The sequence below is a fragment of the Rhinolophus sinicus genome, chromosome 11, assembly GCF_057876585.1.
Source record: "Rhinolophus sinicus isolate RSI-liver-muscle chromosome 11, RSI-T2T, whole genome shotgun sequence".
Classification (NCBI taxonomy): domain Eukaryota; kingdom Metazoa; phylum Chordata; class Mammalia; order Chiroptera; family Rhinolophidae; genus Rhinolophus; species Rhinolophus sinicus.
In genome coordinates, this window is record NC_142511.1 from 17,191,977 (window position 1) to 17,206,734 (window position 14,758).

At 48.7% G+C, this 14,758-nt stretch overlaps 1 long non-coding RNA gene across 1 annotated transcript in view; it reads left to right on the plus strand.

Moving 5' to 3' along the window:
* The window catches only part of LOC141569358 (uncharacterized), a 49,823-nt gene extending 35,937 nt beyond the window's left edge, over window positions 1-13,886 (plus strand). The window contains exons 3-4 of the long non-coding RNA XR_012492900.2: window positions 6,927-7,051; window positions 9,363-13,886. This is a non-coding gene — a long non-coding RNA (uncharacterized LOC141569358). The remainder of the gene's footprint in view (window positions 1-6,926; window positions 7,052-9,362) is intronic.
* Window positions 13,887-14,758: the final 872 nt, after the last annotated feature.

Sequence of the window (14,758 nt, forward strand, 5' to 3'; positions counted from 1 at the left end):
AAGAAGTCTTGCTTTCGTCTACAATGTGGCATTTCCTGATTCCTTTGTTTATTTTTTCTTTCTCCTTTAGGTGTACAACAAAACATGTGGCTTTAGTCAACCATAGTATAAGGATTCAGAGCTCTCACTCCCTGTGTTTGGGGTTTCTCATAGTCTGCGTGTTTTACAGAGGAAGCAGGACCAGGGAAGGGCCACCCGCGCGAGAGAAGGCTGATATGTAGATGCAGCTAAATCTTCAACCCTCAGTTACTGCTGACCTTATGGTATTTATTTTCTCCCCCACAATTGGTGCTTGGAGTTTACTTTAACTCAGTTTCACCTGGATACAAATGTTAATGAGAAAAACTATTTCTAGACATAAGAATTTGAATTTTTCATGCAGAATATAAGCACTAATGGAGAGGTGGCAGGGGACGGGTTCGTTCTGAGTGAAGCTTTCCCTGTTCTCTTAAAAGAAGGTGACTCTTGGCTTTGCTCAGGTCACCTGATCAAGTCTAAAGTCCTGGGGTTTTGCCTTACCACTTACTTCAGTAGGAGCTTGATACATCCTCAGTAATGAATTCTAACAAGTTAGCAAACTTCTCAGACACTCAGTTTCTACCTGGGGAAAAGGGGGAATGAGGTTGCCGCTCTCGGGGGTATTATGAGAATCATGAGCTAAGATATCCGAGTGGCTGACACAGTGCTCCTCGAGACTTTGTCTCTTTGTCAGCTTTTACTTGAGCTGCTGAAAGCACTCTTTCTCCTGAAAAATGCTTGGGAATGCAAGTGCAGAGTGACGCATTGTCTTAGTATCATGAGGAATATGGTTCATGGGAAATGACTTCAGTTTACCGCATCTACTAGTAATCCTCTGATGCCATCGCAAAACAAAAAGCACATGACTCCTCGTAAGCCCGCTGTACCTGGAAAAGAAATTGGATTAGACCCAGAGAATCAGGCCGTAAAGCTAATCGCTCTGATCCAATAATGTGGCTCTGCAGAGTGGCATCATCAGCCCTGAGACACAGAGAGGAGGAGGGAGAGTGAGCAGCTGCCCAGCTCTCCAGACACTCAAGCCAATGAAAAATTCATAAGGAGATGTTTTATAGCCAATGTCTAATACCACTGCTGGGTCACAAGCTGATCTGAGCCAATCAATAGCATTCATCATCCTGAAAGGAACTAGTGATTGCATGTTTATGAGAACTGGGAGGTTCTCCAAGTCAAGGCCAGTTTCTGGTTACTTGGTATGTGTCACCCTTAAAAATATAAAACGTATTTTGGAAATGGAAACCAAGACCTTTTTAAAAATTATGCAAGGGGAGGAGGACAGGTACTTTTCAAATATAGGGGGGAAAATGTTTGAATTCTTTTTTAAGTCAACCCACGGAGTAGTTTTCAAATTGAAGCTACTTTTTTGTTTGTTTCATTCTTTGGTGGCCATTCTACGTGATTTCCTTTTACTGTGCTCCAGAATTTTTTTTTTATAACACTTAGCATATGTGTCAAGCTCCTCCAAATACAAATAGACATTTATGAAAATGAAATCATAAAAGGAAAAACAAATGGTGTCAACTTTATCATTATATATCACTAAGTTCCAGGTTCGTTTGATTTTTAAAAGCTTGTCAAGATCACAGGAATTTCACTTGAGTTTGAGGATCTGCCTTCTCTGCAGGCAACGATTTAAGGGCAGAGGGAGGCACAGAGAGCAAGATGAGCCTTAAGGGTGACGTGTGCAGAAGTCTGCTGAGGATTTAAGGGGAAACTACACCTCAGTTTGATTAGATAAAGCTCTGAGACGACTAGGGCTGTGTGTGTGTGTGTGTGTGTGTGTGTGTGTGTGTGTGTGTGTGTGTGTGTGTTCCAGGTGTGGCTAAATTAGCTCTCCCTGAGGTCTTTAAAGCAGAGTCCATTGAACGCCATCTCTCCCACCCTCACAAAAATTGTTTTCGAACAAGCAAATTAAACATCAAGAGATTACAGGTGAAAAGTTTTGGAAAATTGACTTGTGAAGTAGGAAGGCAAGAGGAAGAGGGTCAGAAAGGGATAAGGCGTTTCATTCTCTTCCCAGTAATGGTGTCAGGAAAGAAGTTATGCCCTTGCATCTTTGTGAACAAGTGAGATTTCTTTAATGGTTGTAAAACTTACACAAGATCATTGTGTTTGAAAAATACAGGCAGGAAAGTACAAAATAAGAAAATAATTATTCATAAGACTCCTGTCCTGAAAAGCCCAGTTAACAAGATGGTGTGTTTTCTCCCAGGTTGATGCTAAATTAGAACCTTAGTGTGTATAGTTTTATATTCTGAGTTTTCCATGTATATTTATTTTGTAATTGCTTTTGCATGTCAAAATATTCAGATGTGCTATTTTATTGCCCAGTTAGTTGTCGTTAAAAGAGTGTGCCCTTATGTGCTATTCCTCTATTGACAGATAGGTCTTGCATTTGTAAGCCCCATCATTTTGTTCATGCAAGCACATAGCCCTTCTGTCTCTGTTCATTGAACTCTTACTTGACTGTTTAGTTCAGATGCCACCTATGCTGAAGCCTGCCCACTTCTCCAGTTGCATTTAATCACCTCTGGGAAGCGGAGTGGTAGAGAGAGGGGACTTAGAGGTTTGGGGGCTGACCAGCCTGGGCTCCATGGCTGGGGCAGCACTTACCAGTTGTGTGACCTTGGGAAGCTTTTTAACTAAGCCTCAGTCTCCTCACCTATGAAATGGGGATAAACACTGCCTTCCTTAGAGTGTTAATATAATGATCGAGAAAAAGAATATATGTATTATTTCCTCCCGTCTGCCCTTTTTTGGTTTTCTGGCTTTTCCCAAGACCAACTATAGAGTAGTGGTTAAGAACTTGTGTGAGCTTGAGCAAGTAACCTAGGCTTTCTGTGCCTCGATTTCTTCATCTGTATTATGGGCATAGGAGTACCCATCTCGGCATTCATACGTTTTTAGGGAGGATTAATCAGATGATTAACAAAAGGCACAAGTAGAAACACAGTAAATGTTGGTTCTTCTTCTTTTATAATCTTATAGGACCTCTCACGAAGTCACTTTCTTGTCATCACCAGAGTGGGAGCTCCTCTGAGGCTTCACAGTGGACAAAAACTCCCACTGTTGGCTGCCTCTTGGAGGCACTTTCTGGTGAGCCTGCAAGCAACCCGACGCCTGGGGCTGGGCCCTGCCTCACCAGTGGCCATATCCTGTGGAGGGCTCTGGCCACCCCGACTTCCTCAGCAATCCCTGCTTGATGGGTACTGGGAACAGAGTAGCCCTTCAGAGTGAGGGGCCTGAGAGGGGGAGACCCTCCTTAACCACTGCTCAGCATCCAAGTGTCAGGCCAGAGGAAAGAAAGTTTGGCTGTGAGAGAACTGCCTGAAAATTGACTGAGGTTCTCAGAAAAAGGCTCTGAGGGAGAGAGAACCTCAAGGAAAGGCCTTAGCGTCCTCATGCTCCTGGGGGCCTAAGCCTCTTGCCCGGAGCTCTCTTTCTGACAGGAAGTAGTAGCATCCTGGCTTTGGTGCCAGCAGGCAGGGTCACAAGGAGACAGTAGGATTCACTGGGAAACCAGGGTGTGGTAGCCATCATGAAGGGTGTCTGCCCTGCCCCCAGTGGCCATGTTGTATCCAGCAGTGGTTCCCTGGACCAGCGGCATCTGCCTCACCTGGGAATGCATTAGAAATGCGAATTCTCAGTCCTGCCTCAAACCTGCTCAGTCAGACGCTTGGGGAATGGCTTCCCAGCAGCCGGTGTTGTAATGAGCCCTGCAGATGATTCTATTCTGATGCACTCTCGAGTTTGAGACCCAGTGCCCCACTGGCACCGGCACCGTGCGGGGAGGAGGAGGGAAAGGAGAGAAGACCAGAGAGTATTCCTCTCTCCAGACCCTCTCTGAGGACTGGCTACGTTCCGGCGTGACATTCTTCTCTCCATTTCTTTTAGTTGTTTGAGCTGGTTTCAGCAGATTTCTGAACTAAAGAGTTCTGATAATAAAGCAGGGTTGTGGGGGCAGAGCCTCAGAAAGTAGTTTCCAGGCTCTCGGCCTCACATAGACAGGTGCTGGCTCAGGTAGTAAATGGCCATCGACTGTGATTGCATGGCCATCAGCTGTGGCTAGTTGGCCGTCAGCTGTAACCAGTGAGCCATTGGCCACTAATATAACTGCTGTGGCTACACCAGCGAGAGAAGAGAGAAGAAGAGAGAGGAAGAATGGGGGCTAGCAAGAAGGTGGCGGCTGGGCTGGCAAGCGTGGATGGTGGTTTGAGGACAGTGTGGATCCAGCCTCCAGTGAGAGTATAGTGCCGCCAGAGAGAATATAGTGGTATGACTCCCCTACCTATGGCTCCGTGGGTGTTCCTTTTTGGCCTCACTATATCCTGCGTTCTTGTATGGGGAGCGGGAGCAGAGACCCCGCAGGCCTCCCTGCATGACAAGGGTCCTTCAAAGAAAAACTGTAAGAGAAGTGAATCTTTGGGGTGCCTGTGGGGACAGAGCCAGGAGTGCAGTTTCCAGGCTCTCGGCCTCACGTGGAAAGGTGCTGGCTCAGGTAGTAAATGGCCATCAACTGTGATTGGATGGCCATCAGCTGTGGCTAGTTGGCCGTCAGCTGTAACCAGTGAGCCATTGGCCACTAATATAACTGCCATGGCTACGCTAGCAGGAAAAACAGGGGCTAGCAAGAAGATGATGGCTGAGCTAGCAAGCACGGATTGCAGCTAGCAAGCACAGAGTGTAATGGAGTGTGGATTGCGGATTCTGTGGCTCCTGCTTCCTGTGTCTCCAACCCAGCCGCCAGCGAGACTGTAGCGAGATGACTCCCCTATCTATGGCTCCGTGGCTGTTCCTTTTTTGGCCTCACCATATCTTGCGTTCTTATGTGGGGAGCAGGACCAGAGACCCCACATGACACCCCGCACGACAGTGCCCATGCCTCCTGCTTCAGCATCTCCCCTTTGGGTACCCCCAAAGCCCCTGCTCGGGAAGCCTAGTGGTAACTAGTGCCCCTCATCCCTCCTTTGTGGGCAGAGAGAGACAGACCGTGCCAAGGTGCTTTGTTACATGGTGTCCCTTAGAATTCAGTCCAAGGAACAAATCAGATATGTGCCCAAATATTTATGTACAAATATGCCCATATCAGTATTATGTATATAGGACCAGCTTGGGGAGAGGTAGGGAACAACCCACATTGCTAAGAGTGTAAGTCAAATAATTATGGCACACCCACATAATGGAATACTATGCAGCCAATTAAAATGATGTTTTCATTAAACAGTGTCAAGGGGGGAGTGGTATCAACGTTAAGAGATAAAAGATAGATACAAAATAATATGTATAGAATAAATCCACATATGTGCATAGGAAAAATCTAGAGGTAAACACACAGAATGTTAACAGTGGTTGTCATCTCTCGGCAATGGTATCACACAGTGTTTTTGTTCTTTTCTTTATACTTGTGGTATTTTCCAACTTTCTTCCCTTTTTCTTTATTTTCTCTTTTGTTTATACTTTTTGGAACTTTCTAATTTTCCAAATGAATGTGTGTTACTTTTACAAACAGAAGCAGGGCAATAACTTTGTATAAACTCAGGTTGGTCATTTTACCCCTCCAAGTCTCAGGGTCTTGTACCTCCATGGCACCCCTCCAGGACCCCCACCACTCAGTGAGGAGAGTGTGATTATTGACAGCTCGTCTCCCCGCCAAAAAAAAACTGTTCTTGTTTAATCTCTACATTCACCATGTTGTTTATCAAGAATCAAATGGATCTAGTGGCTGTTTCAATTCTTGCTCATCTTTTGACCACCTAAGTTTGATGATAGCAGTGACTAGCTTAGTTACCATAATCGGAACAGGCTCAAATGTGACCACGCCAGACTGCATTTGCCAGACGGGTCTGGCAAGAAAGGTCAAAAAGCAAGGCCAGAGTGGGCCATGAATGCACAGAGGAGATGGAGAGGGGCCCAGCTGTGCCACTGGGGTTGGTCTGAGCTGGCCACAGAGAGCTCCACCGCGGTGCTTTGGTGACAGAGCAAGCTCTGGCAGCCGATGTCCTTGGAGGCCAGCGGGCCCAGCTATGGACAAATTCAGGCAGCCAGAAAATCATACAATGGCCCAGCATAGTGCCTGGCATATATGGGTTACTCAATAAGTATTTATTGAGTGGAGAAATAAATAATGTTGCATCATGGTCTCTGGCAATCACAACCAGAGGATGCCATCAGGGCGAGGGGTGGGAACAGACAAGCTTGCAGGGCAAGAGGACTGGGGAGTGAGCTCACCTGTGTACAGAGAAATGCTATAAAACAGTAGGGAAAGCAAGGGCCTTAGAATCTAATTCAGGTTTGAATCCCACTTCTACCGCTACGGTGCTGAGTAATTTGGCAGTTTACCTATCCTCCCTGCACCCCCTTTCCTCCCAGACTACCTGGGAATAACTCCCCCCACCTTTTGGGTTTGTTTTCTGATGCTTCCTTGGGATAATATAAGGCACGTGAGAGACAGATATAGATCTGCTCCAGTGGCTGAGCGCAGCCTGAGAGTGGATTAAGGCAGGAGCTGTCCTGTGACCTGGGCCAGCACCCGTGAGGCGAGGTAGGACATGCGGCCGCTCGCCCAGGACTGGGCAGGTCATTGGCAGCAGGCACTGGCCCTGGTTGGCAATGGAGGCTGCAGCCTCTGCACTGCCTGGCTCAGAGCTGGCCAGGCCCGGCCCGGAGGTGGATCCAGCAACTGAGCTGGGGAAGCAGAGAAGCTGGGAAGCTGGGAGGTGAAGAGGAGGTGCTGGCTTTAGAGGCCAAGGAGAGGAATCAAGAGTAAGGAGAGGGCTTGGGTCCCCAACAGCATCCTCAGACAGAGGATGTGGCTCTGCTCTTCTCTTTCTCATAGGCGAGCTGGGAATCTCATCTATTTGACGCCATGTCTCTGTGTGGCATTCTTACAGCTCTTTGCTGCGCGTGCTCCATGGTCACTCACACCTGCTCTGCCCTCACTGGTGTCACCGTGGGTCCCTAATGCCGTTGCAAGCACCCGAGGCCCCCAAAACCAGGTCATCTTCAGAGATGAGAGGTACTCACCCCTACACACACATCCCTTCTCTCACACCCACTGGCTCTCCTTCCCGGAGCTTTCCTGGCGCCAAGTCCTCCCCTCACATCTTTGGGTTTATCCTGACTTGGAAGGTGCAGAGTGTTCACTGTTGCCTGCTAATCCACCATCAGCACCTGCTGGCTGTTGCTGCACCCTCACCTCAAGCCCTCCCCCGCTCTTACCTGCAGGACTTCTGCGGCTGCTCTGTGTGCTTTTCAGCTTCCCCTGGTTGTTTAACCCCTAGTGGTCCTTCAGGCCTCAGCCTCACTGACTTTAAGGAAATACGGTTAAAACAAAAACATCAACCAAGTTAGCTGAAGAGTGATGGTGCATTTCATCATAATACACAGAGGGTGCCAAAAAAAATGCATATACATTTTAAGAAAGGAAAAAAACTATTAAAATTGTAATACTCAATATATACTGCTAATAGAAGTTGAATACAAGTCACGTTTGACTTCTGCAATTATTACAAGAGGTGTTCAAAGTGGTTACCATCAGTGCAATTTTTAAAAAATTTTATTGGGGAATATTGGAGAACAGTGTGTTTTTTAGGGCCCATCAGCTCCAAATCATTGTCTTTCAATCTAGTCGTGGAGGGTGCAGCTCAGCTCCAAGTCCAGTCGCCGTTTTCAATCTTTCATTGCAGGGGGCGCAGCCCACCATCTCATGCGGGAATTGAACTGGAGACCTTGTTGTTCAGAGCTCGCGCTCTAACCAACTGAGCCATCCAGCCACCCTAACCTCAGTGTAATTTTAATACAGTTTTTTCCTTTCTTAAAATGTGTATACATTTTTTGGTACCCTGTGTGTGTGTGTTTCAGTTAATCCATCAATCATTCATTCATCAAAGAATCATTATTTCTGCTCAGATTTATAGGCATTGTACATCTATTGGCCCAGGGTGCCTCTGGTTTTAGTGTCAGCCCATATGTCCCTGTAGTAGGACTCTGTTTTTGCAGATTCATTCATTCAGTCAGTCTGCATTTCCATCTTTCTTTTGTATCTGTTCAACAAATGACTGTGCAAAAATTAACAGGAGGGAGTCCCTGTTCTCGAGGGTCATGATGTGGTAGAGAACCCAGGCTTATGCCCACACCATCGTGGCACATGATCAGTGCCACAGGGAGGAAGGAAAAGCACTGCAGGGGTCAGACTCCATCACACAGCAGAAGTAAGATTGAACTGACAGGTGTGAACAGGTAAATGGGGCATAAGAAATAGGGGAACAAGGAAGCAAGCAAGGGAGGTTCTTTCCAGAAGAGGTTATAGCAGGTATAAAGGCTCAGAGATGCATTAAAACCTGGCTATGCCAGGGCCCAGGTCTGTGTGCCGGAGGCCCAGAGTGCAGGGAGTGCAGAGGGGCTGATGCTGGGAACCCCACATCCCTACACACTGCCGGCTGCTGCCACTTCATCCTCCACCAAATGGGGACCCTTTCTCCTTCCTCCCCCTCCAAGTCCTACCCTTTCTCAAGGCCTACATCCTCATGAAGCCTTGGACTGGATACCAAACAGATAGGCACTTAATGCCTGACTTCAAAGATTTCGTAATAAATCTCACCTTCCTACCAAATTGTAAACTCCTTGAAAGTGGGGACTATGATTTACACTTATTCTTAAATTCCTCTGGGCTGCAGCCTGGTGCTGCTGTGTGAGTGCTTGTTGAAGCAACACTAGCTGGGCCTGGAATCTCTAAAAGACGCAGTCCCAGGAAGTGCCCACACACCTAACCTTGAGCGATGCCTGGTGAGTCTCCGTCTTCACACAACACCTGCTATGATGTTGGATGTGATATTTGTGGTGAGGGTTGATTAGATGTTGTTAGCCTGATTTTGTGATTCTTGGAGAAGAGTTAAGTAATCATGTTAGAAGGATTCCCATTAGAAGCTTTAATCAACCTTTGAATTTACTGCTAATTAAGTTCTTAATAGAAAGTTCTAAATAGTTCTAATAGAAAAGTAAAAGATGTTAAGTTCTAAATAGAAAGTAAAAGATGTTGCCATATGTGAAGTCCTGAACGTGTAGCTAGAAGAACCAGGTCTATGTTCCATCTCTACTATATATCAGCCTTGTGACCGTGGACAAATCATCTGTGCACTTTTAAGCCTCCGTTTCCCCCATCTTTAAAATGGGAATACTAATACCTCACAGGGTTATCATGACTCTCACAGGACTGTTGCAAGGATGAAATGTGGTAATGGATGTGACTTGATTGGTAATATGCAAAGTATTATTTAAAAATCAGAGAGCACTTAAACTAAAGTTCTCGTCCCTGTTTTTTTCCTCAGGATTCAGAATCCAGACACAGGCTCTCCACAGGGAGGTAAGTGAACTGCACTTATTTTAAGGAGAGAGTGTCCCTCGTCTCATATCTAGGAGATGTGCCGAAACCACCGTCTCAGGCGACTATAGCTGTGGAACAGTTGTGTCCGCCTTACGTGGGATTGCAGGTCCTCTGGGCAGGCGTGGTCCACACCACGTAAGGTGCCCTTCCGTGCCCAGTTCCCCAATGGAATAGCACCACTGAGGAAGTCGCCTAGGCTCTGCTCTTGGAACATTCGCTTTTCCCCAGCAGAATGCTGTATTCCAGGCGGTCCTCTTCAGAAAGAGTTCTGTTTAGATTTGTCAGGGAAGGTGGTAAAGCAACGCAAACAACGAAAGTGGGCCCCAACCCAAAGACCCTAAAAAAGAGAGGGACTCTGGAAGGAGAGACAGCTGTGTCTACAGAGTGGGTACCAATCTAACCTGCAATCTGAGGCCTGGACTCAAAGACTATTTCTGATACAAACTGGCTGTGTGACTGGAAAACTCACCCAACCTCTCTGAGCCTCTAAAATTATGCCCTATAACATGAGCATGATAATGCCTATCTTCTGGGGTTGTTTAAGGACTACATTTGTATGAGTTTTGAAAAATGGAAAACGCCATATGATTATGGGCTGACTATAAATGTATCTGCCTAAAGAAATCATTCAGAATAACCCTATGAACTACGCGTCTCTGGGCCTCCATGGGGCTGTTCATGAAGGAACCTTAATCAGGCTTCTAGGAACCATCCTGAGGTCTGAAAAGGTAGCTCCCGCAGATGAGGGCTGTGCCATCAAGTGACCCTGGTTACACAGGTAATTAAAGGTCACCCCCAGGTGGTTTGCTGTTGTTTCCTAGGGACAGCCCCCTGGGGGGGAGCTCAGCTGCACCCCTCATGCCTTCCTGTACTCCATGCTTTATTTACGGTTCTCAAGCCTCTTCCACTTTCCCCATCTTTTTGGTTCTCCCAGCAGCCCCATTAGGTTAGCAGAACAGATAAGCCCTCCGTTCACTCACATACACTTTTTATGGATGATTTTCCCGAGGCTGCAAAGCTCAGGACAGTGCCTTTGGGCTCTGCAGCCTGGAGCCCCCAGCTTAGAAGGGAAGCTGGCATTTGAACCCAGGTTTCTAACAGCCTTGCTCTACCCATAACCCAGGCCATGAGCCCACGCTTAATATGAACCCTGTGGGCTGCAGCTTTGGGGGTACACAGACACCTTCTCCCCATTAACAAAAAAATCCCTGGCAACCCTGGCTAAACCTGGACACCTGCTTCTACCCACAGATTTTTATTTTCTTGCATTTGTTTCCAAGGGGACCAGTAGGCACTTGCTTGCCCCGCTTTGGTCCTCGCTTCCTGTGTGTAATTGGGGAGTGCCCTGTTGGCCCCTCGCTGTAATGAATGGGCTTCCTCAGGCAGCCGGCAGTGACTGAAGCCCAGCCAGCCTGTGGGCTGCAAGCCCACAGCTCCGAGCTCAGATGCAATTACCCATATGTCACAATGCTTGGCAACGTGACCAGAGGCAGCGAGGCCTTTTGTTCGTGTCATTGCCCTGTCAGCCGGCCACAGCTTCATTCGGCTGCCAGGTTGCTTGGCCTTTTGCATCACCCTGTCCTGCTCCCTCCTCCAGCCCCTAATGGTTAGTCCATCATCGCTGATTTTTCAGGGAAAATCAGGGTGTGCGTGTAAAGTTCCTGCATCTTCCCCGTAAGGCAGCTTTGGGATTCTCACTATAGACAATGAAAAATGCTGCATGGTTTAGGAGGGGACTTCCCCCATTCCTGCTGGTGCTGAGGAAAAGGGACCACGTGCGGTGGACTTTGGCCCCAGCACCTGGGCATTCAGAGCTGTATAGCAAGGGGGTTCAGACATTCGTCGCCTCAACACATTTTAACTAAGCACATACTATGTGCCAGGCCCTGGGATTAAAGCAGTAAACAATACAAATGAAAGGCCCTGCCTTATGGGGCTGACATTCTGAGGCAGGAGGGGGAGTGAGGAGAAGAGACAGGCAAATAAATTTAAAAATAGGTATGTTAAAAGATCCTATAAAGAAAAATAAAACAAGGAAGAAGAACCTGGCCAGAGGGAATGCTCGTCCCAGCACCCACCCAGGGCCTAGCCCAGAGTAGGTCCCTGGCTCTGATCTGGCCAGCTTCTCAGGGCTAGGTCTAATTCCCACACCCCCAGCCACAGCAGGTGGGAGCTGCTAGAATGGAAAGACCTTCTGGAATCACCCACCAACCCTGCTGGCAGGGGTACTCCCCATGAAGCAGATTTTACCCAAAGCAAGCCCTTCTCCCCAATCTTGCCAGAAAGTCCTCTTCTCCCATATTTTTTCTTCCTCCCTCCTCCAAATACTGACTGCCTGAACCCGGCCATTCAGATGTGCACAGTCCAGTGGGAAGACCAGCTGGCGAACAGACCATGACAGTGCAGAGATGCACGATCTGGTGAGGCTTGGGCAGGGGCCGCCCTGTGCTTTGTAGGCTGATAAGCAGCAGCCCAGGCCTTGACCCATTAGATGCCAGTAGCACCCGAGCCCCAAATTAGGACAACCAAAAATATCTCCAGATATTGCCAAATGCCCCCTTTTACAAATGTTACCCAACTTATTTGACCACGGTACACCTTTTATTTGGGGGGAATACCTATGAACACTGCAAGTAACTTACCTGTTCATTCTGAACACTCTGGGAAAGCCCTGTTTCTGGATGAAGCCCACATTCCCTACCCCCGAGTCCAGGCCCTTGGGATCTGGGTCCTGCCTGGCCCTCTGGCCATACCCCACACCCCATTGGTCTCTACTATTTGCTCCAGTAGAGCCCAACAGTTTGTAGTGCCTTATGTACACTCTGCATTTTGTCTTGGGCCTTTGCTTGGGCTGCTCCCGCTGCCTGGAATGCCCTTCCCACCTGTCGCCACCTGATTCATTCTTCAAGATTCCACTTGGGCACCATCTCCTGCGGGAAACTTTCCCTGAAGCCCAGACAGGGCTGAGCGCCCCACTTGGCGCCTGAGCTCCCAGAGCAACGGATGTCTCGGTTCTCCCTGCCTCTGATACCTTAGACAGGACCTATCGTCCTCTAGTCCTCTAGCCTGGGTAGTTCGGGGTTATGGGCCCATTTCTTCCACTCAACCTACAAGGCAGAGACTCTTGGCTTTTTATCTCTAGAATCTGGCAAAGTGTCTGGCACAGAGTGGGTGTTCAGTAAAGGTCAAAATGAATTGACAAGTAGAACAAACAGGTGGATCAGATAAAGGGAAGGAGGACAAGAGAACACAGGCTTAGGGGAAGGGAGGACCCAGGGGGAACACTCGCTTTCCAACACAGGAAGGGATGATTAAGTTGCTGGCCCCTCATTCCTTTGTCTCCTTCAGGCTAAATACTTCAATTGCCTTCACCTTTAATCTCACATCCATCTCATTTTCCAACCCTCTAATCATCTTTGTCACCCACATCCCTCCATGCCTTCTCCACAGTTTCCAGAGGCTGCTTCTGTGTTTAATGTGATGTGTTCAGAGCAGCAGGAACACAAAAAACCTGTTTCCCCAGAGCATCTTCCACTTAATTAGCTGGAGATTCCACAATTCCCTGAGCCTCCCCAGCCCCCTGGCCTGGCTGACTCTGGGCGCTGGCAAATTATTTCCACAGAGAAGGGAGTAGAGAGAATTAAATTGGTGACTATGCTAATTATTTCCTTTTCTGTGTCAGGGACTGCTCCACAGGGAAGCCAGCTTCTGTGTGTGGGAGGGTGGGCAAGATGGAGGTGCAGAATTTGGAGGTAGAAGCCCAGGGTCCAGGCCTGGAGAGGCTCAGTGCTCTGAGCTGGAGTGTGGACAGTCTGCCCTTGAGGAGACACCTCAGGGATGTGGCATCTTGGCAGAGTTAGCACTTTCAACTGTGCCGGGGTGGGATTGGGGTCCAGGTTCTATGCAAGTTCTAGGCTCTTGCATCTACACAATCCTAGAAGGAAGATATGCTCTCCATTTGACAGATGCAAGCAGAGCTTTGAGGAAACAACCCATAGATGAGGGGACAGTCCCAAGGTCAACCACCAAGAGGGAAAACACAGCAAGCAGAAAGAGGGTTGTTCCAAGCCAGGTCTGTAACTCCCAGTGCAGACAGTTTCCGTTATCCCACAGCCTCTTGCTGTGGAGGAGTCTCGTATCAGTGATGGCAGAGGAGGCAGTGTGGGGCAGAAGCCCGTTAGCAGCTCTGACAGCCAATGACACAGGCCTGGTGTGTGGCCAGGCAGCCTTGGACCACCTGACCGCAGCAGTCCTGGCCAGCCCATTGGCCTCTCTAGTTCCGGTGTGAACCTCTGCTTTCTGGAGTCCTTTGCAGGGTCCTTGCGTCCAGCCTGCCTGTGCCCCCCCCCAACCTCAGCTCCCACGGGGCAGCCCTGGGGAGCCATCTAGACCCCTCTCCAACAGCCCAACAAACTCCTGCCACCCTGGCTTCTGTTTGTCATTGCAGCTGGTGGGTTTCGTCAGTCATTCCATCATCTGTCAGTCGCTTGTCAAGTATCTGTTGAGGGACAGGCACTGTTCTGAGTGATGGAGAAACAAAGAGGAATGGGGTCGAGCTCCTGCCCTCAGGCAGATTGCCCCAAGCTCGTGGGGGGATGGGGGTAGGGGCAAGTTTAGTGCAGGGGAGACAGGGGACACTGTGGGCTCCAGGGCCTGCTTTGCTTTTTACTGAAGTTCAGCTCCATTGCAGACACACACAGGAAGCTTCAAGGGGGGCAGTTCTGAGGAGGCTGCTGCCTGGGCTGTTGCCACCTGGGCTGCCACCCCCAGGATGCATGGAAGCAGCAGGAGATGCGTCTCACTGACCTCTCCACGCCACCACAGGAGGGCTCAGTGAGAGGCCTGGGAGACCCCGGAGGGAACACAGGGCCTGCCAGTTCAGCCCCTGGCGGTGGGTGGAGGTCATTCTGCCTGGATGAGGTTTCCAAACCTGCTCCGGCTGAGCTTTATGCCACACTGGCAGGAGGCAGGAGGTGGAGAGATTAATAACACAATTGGACATCCAGGTATAAGCTGGGGCAAGTGACCTGGCCTCTCTGCCTTATTTTCCTCTGTGAAGCAGAACCTGCTCTGAGCCTGTTCACAGGTTGTGTGTGGAGTAGAAGGGACACACAACGTTAGCATGGAGGGCACGTAGTGAGGGCTCAGTGAGTGACACATCGGCTGCCTCTCCGCTCCCTCCAAAGGAAGCCCTCTTTCTCCCTTCTTGCTCACACCTCCTTGGCAACTCTCCAGAGTCCAGAGAGTGAATTGCCTGGGAAGAATGCAGTGACAAAAATACTTGGCTGCATTCGGAAGTTCCCTGATGGCAGCTGGTCCTTGATCACGGGCTTCCCCTGT